Source organism: Oryctolagus cuniculus, chromosome 5 (genome assembly GCF_051225735.1).
Source record: "Oryctolagus cuniculus isolate XC-2025 breed Fujian yellow rabbit chromosome 5, ASM5122573v1, whole genome shotgun sequence".
Classification (NCBI taxonomy): domain Eukaryota; kingdom Metazoa; phylum Chordata; class Mammalia; order Lagomorpha; family Leporidae; genus Oryctolagus; species Oryctolagus cuniculus.
This window is the reverse complement of record NC_142871.1, coordinates 117,960,521-117,972,633: the sequence shown is the minus strand read 5'-3', so window position 1 is coordinate 117,972,633 and position 12,113 is coordinate 117,960,521. Positions and strand designations below refer to the sequence as shown.

The 12,113-nt window shown below is 39.3% G+C and overlaps 1 protein-coding gene across 34 annotated transcripts in view; it reads right to left on the bottom strand.

Moving 5' to 3' along the window:
* Positions 1-12,113, bottom strand: part of PKHD1 (PKHD1 ciliary IPT domain containing fibrocystin/polyductin) — a 524,425-nt gene that overhangs the window by 353,856 nt on the left and 158,456 nt on the right. The window lies entirely within an intron of this gene.

Sequence of the window (12,113 nt, the reverse complement as noted above, 5' to 3'; positions counted from 1 at the left end):
TTAGCCATAGTTAAATAAGGAATAAGAAGGTCACTAAATTTACCAACGAATAAGAGATAAAAACAACTTATAAAATTAAGGTTTAAAAATGACTGGGAAACAAGTATATAAGAAATGGAAACATAATAAAATGTGCCAAAACTGTAAGAATTATGGTAAATTGATGTACAATTAGATCTAACATCATGGCATTTGTAGTGTTTTAGCTGACTGGCATCCATTATGCTTTATTTTAATAATGACACTCGTTTCCTTGAGGAATTCCTCTGCCTCAATAAAAGAGAAGGACTGTCAATGAACTTCTTATCCTCCTAAAGCCTGAGCCTAATACCTGGGTTTCAAAAGGATTGAGGAGCAAAATGCAATAGAAGATGCAAAATGTTTTCCAGTAGTGACATTCTAAGGCGTAAGAGCGCATCCTTTCTTAAGAGGCTATTACAGGCCAATCTCCCACTATCCTCCAAATGCCCTGATTCTTTCCTATTTTCTCTGCCTGATTTTCCAGACTGACTTCCATTGATTGAGTCACACAATACCTTTTTAAAAAATTTCCATTTCTTAACAAAGACTTGTTTCCTGTCATTTAATAACAAAATGCAGATGTGATTTTACTCTACTGTCTAAATCTGCCATAACATGTGAATATTATTTCATAAAATTACATTTTCTGAAAAATACTGAAAACTTTTGTCCTCTAACACCTTTCCTTAAAATGGTTTAGGAAATTTACACTTCACATATAATTTTCTCAACAATGTCAAAATAAATTAAAGCATTCCCTATAAATACTTTAAACTGAATTAGTCACCAAATCCACCTTCCTCCTATGAGTGGTTTGCAAAAGCAATGAACTGGACTCATCCACCCTGTGACAAAGTGCCCAGAGTTGTGACTTTATATGGGAAACCCCAGAGATCCTCTTATCCAACCCCTGCAATAGCTTTGCATCTCACTCACAATAAAAGTCAAAGTCCTTTTATGGGGCTACAAAATGCCCCTCATGACTTGCTACCCCATTTGAATACTTCTCTAACATCATCTTTGTTAAGATTTATTTATTGAATTATTTATTTGAAAGACAAGAGTAACAGAAACAAAGAAAGAAATATTCTATCTGCTGGTTCACTCCCCAAATGGCCTTAATGGCAAGGGTTGGGCGAGCCCAAAGCCTAGAGCCTGGAACTCCATCCAGGTCTCCCACATGGGTTAGCAGGTGCTCAAGCACATAGGCAATCTCCCACTGCTTTCCAAGTGCATCAGCAAGGAACTGGATCAGAAGTGGAATGGCCAGGACTCTAATGCCAGCTTAGCCCGCTGCACTGCAATGCCAGCCACCTCCAACATCATCTTCTTAAACAGACCTATTCACTCATCTGTTCCAAATTCACAGCCCTGCATATTAATTCTCAAACAGTCCTCTGAATCTGTGTGAATTTTCCTTACCTGGAAAATTCCTCTGTCAGGCATTCACAAGGACCCTCCCTCCATCTCTCTTGATTCCATTCAAACATTAGTTTCTCACCCAGATCTCTCTTTTCCAGTCTATATAAAAATAACAAGCCCTAGTACCTTACCCAAATCCATTTTTCTTCATAGCTCTTGACATCAGATACATTGTTTCTGCCTTTGTTTCCTGCCTTCCCACACCCCACCTCTACAATATGTGCATACATCAGGACAATTATCTGTTTTGCTCATTTCTCAATTCCTAGTGTTTAGAACAGTAACTGACAAGTAGCTGAAACTTAACACATAATTGTTAATGAATGAAAATGAACAAATGTGTCCATAATTGAGAATCTGATTTAAGCAGTTGAATTTCCTTATACATACATACATACACACACTGAGTCCCACTTTCTCAAAAAGCATGTTATTATGTTTACTCTATAAGCTCATATGTTGTTTCAATGAGCTATAGTAAATTTTGGAGAGAAAGCAGAATGTCAGAAATGGTGTAAAAGGCAGATTCTACCATGAATAAGTAAAATCTTAGTGAGGGTTCATGGAGAGCAAGACTTATTACCTAAGTTTATTTCTAAATTGAGCATTTTTGTTTACCATTATATTAGCTCAGAGATTGTGATCAATAAATATTTGAACCCAATAGATGGATATGGAGGCCACTTTTCTCCTGACCTTTTAATCAAACCTTCTGTTCAGTGTTTCTTGGCTTTTTTCATTAAGCCTCATCATCCTAAAACTCAAGCCACACTCCATCAGTAACAGTCACGGTATGTTTACTTGGACTAGATCCATTAAATTGCTCTTCCTTTACTGTTCCAGTTTTGAATGACACACTCCGTCTAGGTATCCAGTTTCTTCTTCTATAACTGTGCATGGTAAGATTTCTTCCCTCAAAGAATTATGGTGATATTTGTTGAAATAATACTTGCAGATCCCTGGTCTAGGGTTTGATGCCCACTTGACACTTACTGCGATGATGTGTGCTGCTATCATCATACTCACCATCTGTATTTCCCCCTTATTTCTTCTACAGTTGCCCCACCTTTTAGTACTACCCTACCATCCTCTTCCCACATCTCACTATTTCTAGTCTTAACATTCCTTTTAAGATATGTCATATATACTGTACTCTAAGTAAACAATTTAAGAAGCAAGGAACTATCCTTTGGTAACCTGTAGGCTTAATGCCAGAAATCTACCACATTACTTCCCAGAGTTTGAAAGGATCCACCAAAAATTTGAATTTTCTCCTCCATTGTCATAACACATAGAAAAGCAGTAATGAACATGAATTCTGCTGTGAACAAGAAGGAATAAATGTGACCTGTGATGTTTACTAAACTTTTTTCACTCCCAGCCACATGTCATTAATGTCCTAACTAATTACATTCAACTGATATACCATGGATTTGCATGTCAGGACTCCCTTATCATAAACAGTCAGGAAATCTGAACTGATCTTGATGAGTAAGTGGTGAAGGTGGGGCACAGATTCAGGGTTACTGTCCTGATGCTATTTACCTCTCAATGAACCTAGATAATTCCTATAAAATTTCTGGGGCTCAGATTACTCAGTTTTCAAACATGCCCTACTCAATGCCTAGGAATGATCTATTTTCTAATCATAAAAGTGGGAGATAGACTGTGGCTGGCACTGTGGTACAGCAGTGTAACCCACCACCTGCTACACCAGTATCCCACAGGAGCGCCAGTTCAAGTCTGAGCTGCTCTACTTCTAATCCAGCTCCCTTCTAATGAGGCTGGTAAGGCATCAGAAGATGAACCAAGTACTTTGACTCCTGTCACCCACATGGGAAACCTGGATGGAATTTCTGGCTCCTAACTTCAGCCTGGCCCAACCTTGAGCATCCCAGTCATTTGGGGAGTGAACCTAATGGATGAAAGATCTCATTCTCTTTGTCTTTCCCTCTCTCTGTCATTCTTTCAAATAAATAAAATAAATCCTTAAAAAAAGTGGAAGACAGACTGTTGCACTCCCTGAGGCTCCTTTGAATGTTAGAACATTTGATATCTGTATCTTTAAGAATGCAGTCAGATATGCATTTGACAGTAATGGGGATAGAAATTCATGTTTTTTGATACCACCTATGCTGCAGTGAACTTTGAATTTCACTTGAGAATGATTTTATGTGCATGGTCAGGAATTCAAATAAGACTACAGGGAAGACAAGAGGACTAACATTTATTAAGTACCTACCAGGTGCCAAAATCTTTAGATTTGTTGCCTGAAATGACCTTTGAAACCAACCTGGGAGGTCAGTGTCACATTCCATAATTCACAGAGCAGTATGTGGGCTAAGAGAAGCTCAGACCTCTTCCGCTCAGATTAGGCAGAGCCAAGCATTAGAACCTAGCACTACCTGATAGAAATGCTCATATTCCATCCACTTCCACAAACTCTTCCTGGTAGCTTTTTCATTAATTAGGGTTGTTTTCATGGTTACATTTAAAAGAAAACATGTGTTAACCTAAGTAAGTTTGCCTATGGTTTGTTTATATATGATTTATTTCAACTTTGTTAATGTAGATACACCTTGCCTCATTCCAAAATGAATTTGAAGCAGATTACAAGGATTAGTGTATAAACGTATAAATCTGTACTCTGTCCTTTGTAACATTAAGCAAAATAGCAAACACACTGAAACAAATTGGTAGAAATTTTGAACCATCATTTACTGACAGGAACTAATAATGATGCTAATGAAGGGAGAAAAGCTCAGCCCCAAGAAAATGAATGATTTGTGTTGTCAAGAGGGCTGTAAGCAGGACTAATTAATTGATATGGACATTATTAACCCCTGCTAAAAAGTAACTCCTCCTCATTTTATCAGTGGGTATAAGGACATCTACGTACACGAAAGAGAGAGGCTGATGAAGAATTTAGGATTAATCAAAATGAAAGCTGTTTCATGGGAAAGAACATAAAGCTTATGTTTAATCTAATTCTGTGCCAAAGTTTTCAACCTCACACTTCATTAGCTTAAAATAAATAGATAGTGAACTGCCTCAAAGAATTGTTACTTGAGTACGAGAGGGCAGTGGGAGAACTTTATTTCTCCACTTTATAGAGCTTGACCCCATTTCTGAAAGTTGAGTGAAGAGCAGGGTAGAAATAAGCCTTTGGCTGTGACCCTTAAATTGCTTGTTATGACTTTCATGAGAGCTGACTGTGTCCCACAAGTGACCTTGGGTAATTTTATAAAAATCAATCAACCATCATTATTGTTACTTCCCCTCTAAAGTAAATAAATAAACACGACTTTTTACATGTAATCACTTCTTCCCATTAAACATCTTTTTAATTTATTTTAAAGAGAAAATAAAGATACTTTTAGCAGCTAAAAACATCAAAACCTGTTTCCGGCTAACTCTACAATTAACCATCATCTAAAATAGCCACGAAATAATTTGTTGGTTTTTATTTTAAAGAAAATACGTACATAGTTATAACTGTTTCACCCTACAGAAAAAAAAATTAAAGTGTAAATATTATCCTACGATGATACCCTTCAAAAGTGCTGCAATACCTGCTAATTTCAACTCTTCCCTTCCACTCTCTTCCAAACCCTCCCCAGTCAAGCCTTTGCCTGAGCATTCTACCAAAATTTTTCTTGTCTAGATCATAAAGGGCAACCACACTGGTGAATCCTAGGTCCAGTGCCTAACCATCAGTTTTCTGAGTAGTTGGCAGCATTTGATAACACTTTTTCATTTTCACTCTTTTTTTTTCCCTGGAAATCCTTCCCCTCGGGCATCCAGCACTGTGTTCTCCTAGTTCTCTTCCCAGTTCCCAGGTATTCCCTTGTTAGCCCCTTCTGCCGGATGCTCCTGATCCTCCAACCACAAACTTGAGTTCCAAGACTCAGTCCTCTGAACACTTCTTAATCTATGAACTCCACCTTGGTTGATCCATCTTCTCCCAGAGTTTTAAATACCATAGGATGCTAATTGCTGGTCGCTCCCAAATTGATATCACCAACCCTGACCTTGGGCTTCAGCTGAAGACTCAGACACACAACCACCTACTCAACATTTCTACTTGGAAAGGGTTCTTAACCTTGCATCTCGAAAGGTGGACTCCTCGTCTTGTCCACAGTCTATCCCACCTGTGTAAATGATAACCCCATTCTTCCATTTGCTCCATCCAAAAACTCTAGTGACCTTTCTCTGTCTCTTACCCCACAACTTATCCTTCAGGAAACTTAAGTATCCTACCTTCAAAATAACTCCAAGATCCAATACTTCCCAGCATCTCCAATAAACTGCTGGGGTCTAAGCACTTTCATGCCACCCCTGAAATACGATAGCAGCTTCCTTATTCAGCTTCCTATGTCTTCCCTCACCTCAGGGTCAGTTCTCAAAAAGCACCAGTATTGTTTGCTTTTCTTTTAGTATAAAGCCTATCACATATCACCTCTCTGCTCTACATTCTCCAGAGGCTCCCATGACCATCAGAATGGAAGCTGACCACACTCTCAGGGTTGGTTTTCTCTGGCCCAATGCCTATCGCCCTCTCCCTTGCTCACGGTGCTCCTGTCACACTGAAGTTTTTGCTCCCACAGCTCACAACTTGTGCCCTTACTGTGTGGAAATTCCCCAAGCTACCTCCCTTATGTGGAATCCCCACTCACTTTTCTGCAGCTTTCTTCCATGGCACCAAACAAGTCTAAAAACATGTATACTTTTTTTTTTCTGGCTTATTGACTATTTGCCTTAGAGAAGTAAACCCCATGAGAGCAAAGTTTTGGTCTATTTTGTTCCCATCATAGTTTCTGTGCCTAGAACAGTTCTTGGCAGTTGGAGAATGTGATAATCATTCACTAAGTCATTGTTGAAAGAATGGAATTAAAATAACAAAAATAAGTGAAATCTTTTAGGGGGTATAAGCAGAAGAGAGATGAGGGAGAAAAATTATCAAACATCAATATTTAAAAGCTTCTTAAAATGAGTAAAATAAATAGTTGAATTAGGAGAATTGGAAAGTTGTGGAGTCACCAGCTTTAAGAACTATGAAGGAATGGCGTAGTGGTTAAGACATCATGTAGGATGCCTGCATCCCATATAGAGTACTTGGGTTCTTTCCAGTTCTGGCTTCTCATTAATGTGCATTCTGGGAGATAGAGAAATTGACTCAACAGCTTCTGTCCCTGACACCCATCTTGGAGATCCAGATGGAGGCCCTGGTTCCCAGTTTTGGCCTGGCAGACCCCAGGCTATTTTGGACATTTAGGAAGTGAACCAGCAGATGGAAGATCTCTCTGTCTCTGTTTCTCTTTCCCACCACCATCCCTTCCTGCCTCTTAAATAAAGAATGAAATGTTCAGCAACCTATATCTCATTACCTTTGAATTGTTAAATAGTTAAAGGAATCATCAGCGGAGCCTATGGAATTTCCTTTCCCTGAAGAATTAAGATGATCATCCATCGAAGATGGACAATGTGCCCTGAGTCATAAGAAGAGTCGGCTGATTAATCTGAGCAGACTTGGGGTACATTGCTGTGCCCTACTACATCGTGCTGCTTTGGAGAGGGCAGTCAAAAGGAGGTAAAGAAGAGGAGAGTAGCATTTAGGGAAGGCAGCCACAGCCCGAAGCTTGCATTGTGATGGGGATGCACACAGCTTCCTTTGTTGGCAAGATCCGGATTAGACTTGTGTCTGATCCACTGGAGCAGAGCCTGGAAGCCTTCGAGGTGGGCTTGTCCCCAGCCAGAGAGGCGGAAAATCAATTTGGCTGGCAAACGAGAGCCCCCAAGAGCTCAGTCCACGCTCCATAATCCTATCCACTAGCAGCTCAGGAAATAGATGCCTGAGCTCTCACATATTCATGGGGGATGTGAGGCATAAATCAGGCTTTAAGGATTGGGGGCAAAGGGAATGGACTCTCTGGCTGGCTACTAATTAATCAAGCACAGAACACCTAAACCTAGCAACCTGGGATGAAGCCACACACGGAGGAAGAGGCTGCTGCTTCTGCATTTCCATTGCTTTTTTGTTTCAATCAAAATAGATATCAGAGGAAATTTTCCTTTTTAGCTGATGCTGCTTATGCATCCCCCTGTTCTTCCTTTAATTAAAAAACATGCTTATTGCAATACTTGCCAGAATCACTTTAATGGTATTTTAATTGTAATGTCTTTGCCTGATTAAAAAAAGAAAATATGAACTAGAAAGTATTTACAAAAGTATTCTCTGTAAGCAGGAAAAGAATCATACACCTCCCCAGAATGAATGCCACATACTAATTCTTTAATTAGCCTGGTGCTACAGTCAAATGGGTAATGCCAAGGGAAAAACATATCTAAAATAAAGTCTCTGACTCAGAGCAGCAGATAATAGCAGTTGGGAGCAATAGTTTTCACCAGTTCAGATTTCTCTGGTAGGATAAAGAATCATGTACAACTAGAAATGCTATGCTCAGGATAAGCACATTCAATGTGGTCAGACAAGTTTCCAGAATTCTTTGCAAAGATTCAAGTAGCCTTTGGGAAAAAAGTAGGCAGGCCGGGTTATTTGGCTCCCACTCCTTACAATGAATGCTACACAGTTCCCTTTATTGTTTTAGGCATACACCAGAAGCACAGACTGGTGGCCCTACCTCCAGAGTAGGTTTGCTGTGGGACCCCAAAATTTATATTTCATGCAAGTTCTCAAGTGATAAGAAACATGCTTTTGAGCGCTACACTTTGAAAGCCACTGTCATAGGTAAATTAAGTGATTCTCTAGGCATCTACTGTGTTGCAATACTTGATATCACCTAATACAGTCTAATAAATACAAACCCAGAATTATAAATTAATTATTTTAGTCATTCAGTCAACATTTACCATTGTTTTCCTGCTCCTCTATTGGGTGCTAAAATAAAAGAAAAATAATACAGTCTTCACTCCCGGAAAAATTGCAGTGAAGTTGAGTTTCTTTGAGTGAATGAAGATACTCAGGTTTTAGTGGATTGGCCAAAATACAGATAACTGAGACAAAAGATAAAGATAATGACTTGGGTTTTGACTGTTTTTACAAATTAACCTATTTTAACAGTATAATCAATATAAAGCATAAGCATAAACAGAAATTCAGAAAAGAAAAAACAGAGATATAAGTAAATCTCTTGTTATTATAGCTACTGTTAGCAATTACTACCAAACTAAATCTAAATTTCTTTTCTACCTCTGAAAAACCACTACTTCCTTTTCACAACAAGCCTTCTGGCATTTAAATGTGCCAGCCCTGGCTGCTCTATGGGTTCCTAAAAAGGCACTTACGACTTCAGAAAGAAACTTATTTCTGAAGAGAAACATAAAAGACAAAAAAAAGTTTTTCCCCAATATCTATACTGAGCAGATAAAAATATTCCTCATTACCAAGTTCTTTCAAATAATCTTCTCCCTTCTCTTTTATCAAAGTTCAATTAGCATCAACCTAATCACAATTTTTTGTCAGCCTGCAATTTGATACACTCCTCTGAGCATCTTTTTTTCCCAAAAGGTTCCAAACAGTATTTCTCTCTGAATATTGTAGACATGACTTGGCTATATAAGATATTAGTGTTGGATATGAAAGATAACAGTTGTTTCCTTATAATTTCATTAACTGAAAAAGTGAGAATATCTCCTCTCTTTACCTGACCCCAGGAATATATTTGATACATGGGAAACAATAACAATGAAATGCTGAGTCTCTATTATATTTTCATTTGTACAAGAATCCTGGATACAAAAATATTCCAGATTTCTAGCTCCATTCCCATTCTGGATAAATAGGATCTAGGGATCATCAATCAACAAATGAGATAGAGAGGTAAGGAGAGATCAAGTCCTGGAGGACCCTGTAAACCATATTAAGTTTAGACTTGAACTTAAGGGCTAAATGGAAAACCAATGAAGGGTTTTAAGTAAGGAAGTTTGAAACATTTATCTTTCATTACTGAAAATATTATAACCTTCTGTGCTAGGAAGGGACTGGTCCCTTTCAATAGCATTTTTCATATTACAATATCCAAGTTGTCAAAACATAAAACTGTAAATTGTTTAATATCTATCTATCTGTCTGTCTGCCCATCTATTGGAAGCATGTCCTTTCTCATAGCAATGGCTTATCTTTCATTTAAGGCTAATCAAGTGTGTCTGGGACTGTTCTCTGGAGGTAAATTATTTAAGTCATTGTCTGATTGGGAAAAATAAGGGGTTTCAGAGCCAAGTGTCCCCCACATTAAAAAGCCTTTGTCTCTGATCTCCTGATACACAAATAGCAAATGAAATTGGTGTCTGGACTTACCCACTAACATTTGAGGGTACCAGGAAGGACTCTGGTCAATGAGAACCTCACAACTACCACTGATTTGCCTCTTCAAGTCAGAAGCTCATTCATTAGTTCACTCCTCAACAATTACTTGAGTCTTGTTCCCTGCCTGGAGGTGTAATGGTGCTGTAATGCAAAGGTGAAGAAAAACTGACCTGATTCCTGCTGTCTTATCTATGTCCTAGTTCACCATATGCTGCCCTGAAGATAGAAGGAAGAAAAAAGTACCCAAATGTCATATTTGTAAAGAATTGACATAAAAGTAATTCAAGTTCTTAATCAATTCAGAATTCTATCAGTGATCCAATTAGTTTGAGTCATAGGCAAAGTCCCCGCTCCCAAAAGTAAGTCACATTAACTTGTCACCAAGAAAAGCCTGGCCAAGAAAGACACACAGGGAAAGGGATTTACACCTACACTTCAGCAAATCTAAGGTTAATTCTTTCTGATACTGACTTGTTCCTCAATCTTCTGCTTTGGACAATGGCAAAGACCAGCCCCATATGCAGGGCCATGCTTGAAAATATAGGCAAAAAGTCTATTATCTCCCTTACTGTTTTCCTCTACCAGGTGCACACAAGCGGTAGGGGTTTACACAAGCCACTTTCCTCCTATAAAGGAAAGGAAATCACCATCATTTCTATTTGGGGCATTGATCTGGGGACTAGAATCTTACCTAAATCCACAAGAGGGTATGTGACAGACTCAAATTTGAACTCGGGTCGAAGATTTCTGACCATTCTGCAATGAGCCAATCTCACTGTATTGGTTATACATAATCATCCCATTCCTGGTCTTGAGGGGTAGCTATGTTTCAGCCAATATAGGAGGTAATTCAGTGAATCCTCTTTCACAGCCACCTTGCAGATAAGTTATTTAAAATTTACCAATGTGAGACAAATTTTACCAGCCCACAAAACCCTCACATATTGATCAAAATATTCCCCAGTTACAGAAAGCAATAGTAATACAGAATACTTCATTTTTATTCAAAACTCCATCTTGCCTTCAGATATATTTCCTTCAGGTCCAACCTACTCTCTGTAAGGTTTCAAAATTATAGGCACAGGGTAATCTGTGCAGTGCCTCAACTGACCTGACACACAGAGAAGCCACAAGTAATATCTCATGGAAGTCTTCTTTCATTGCATTTCTAAATCACCGCATAGTAAAGCATTATCTGAAGCATACATCTGAGACTGGTTTGGTGCTAACTAGAAGTAACAGTGCATAAAATACCTGTCATTTAAAACAGTGTTCTGGAGGGTGGGGGGGGCAACATTATGACATAGCAGGTTGGGCCTCTGCCTGCAGTGCCACCTTCCCATACAGGCACTGGTCCGAGACCAGGCTTCTCCAGTTGAAATCTATCTCCCTGCTGATGCTCCTGGGAGAGCAGTAGGAGATGATCCAAGTGCTGGGGGGCCTGCACCCATGTGAGAGACCCAGAGGAAGCTCCAGGCACCTGGCTTTGACCTAGCTCAGCCCATGGCCATTGCAGCCATTTGGGGAGTGAAGCAGCAGATGGAAGATCTCTCTCCCTCCACCTCCATCTCTTCCCCTCTGTAACTCTTATCTTTCAAAAAAAATAAAGACAAAAAATAAAAATAAAAAGTGTGTTCTGGGTGTAGCACTTAATACTTCACTTTTAAATCCCCAAACCTTTGCAATGAATGAAGAATTTCTACAAAGAAATTAACAGTGAGGCCGGTGCCATGGCTCACTAGGCTAATCCTCCGCCTTGCAGCGCCGGCACACTGGGTTCTAGTCCCAGTCGGGGCGCCGGATTCTGTCCCGGTTGCCTCTCTTCCAGGCCAGCTCTCTGCTGTGGCCAGGGAGTACAGTGGAGGATGGCCCAGGTACATGTGCACTGCACCCCATGGGAGACCAGGATAAGTACCTGGCTCCTGCCATCGGATCAGCGCGGTGCACTGGCCGCAGCAGCCATTGGAGGGTGAACCAATGGCAAAGGAAGACCTTTCTCTCTGTCTCTCTCTCTCACTGTCCACTCTGCCTGTCAAAAAAAAAAAAAAAAAAAAAAAGAAAGAAAGAAAGAAATTAACAGTGGTTCAAGCAAAGGTGCATCATCTCAATAAGCCAATTGTATGCCATAGAAACCCCAAATAAACTCAAAGAGATCTGAATGTCTTCGAATTGTGGACTAAAAAAAGAGTTTAAAGAAAATCAAACCCCATACTAAGCTGCACCAGAAAAAAAATGTGCTTCTATGAAGTCAAAGTAACAAGAAGAGTGTAGGCAATCAAATGGATAGACTCTGCAACTTCTAGTCTGTATTCTTCCTACTGTCACAAAAGAAAGAAAAACACTT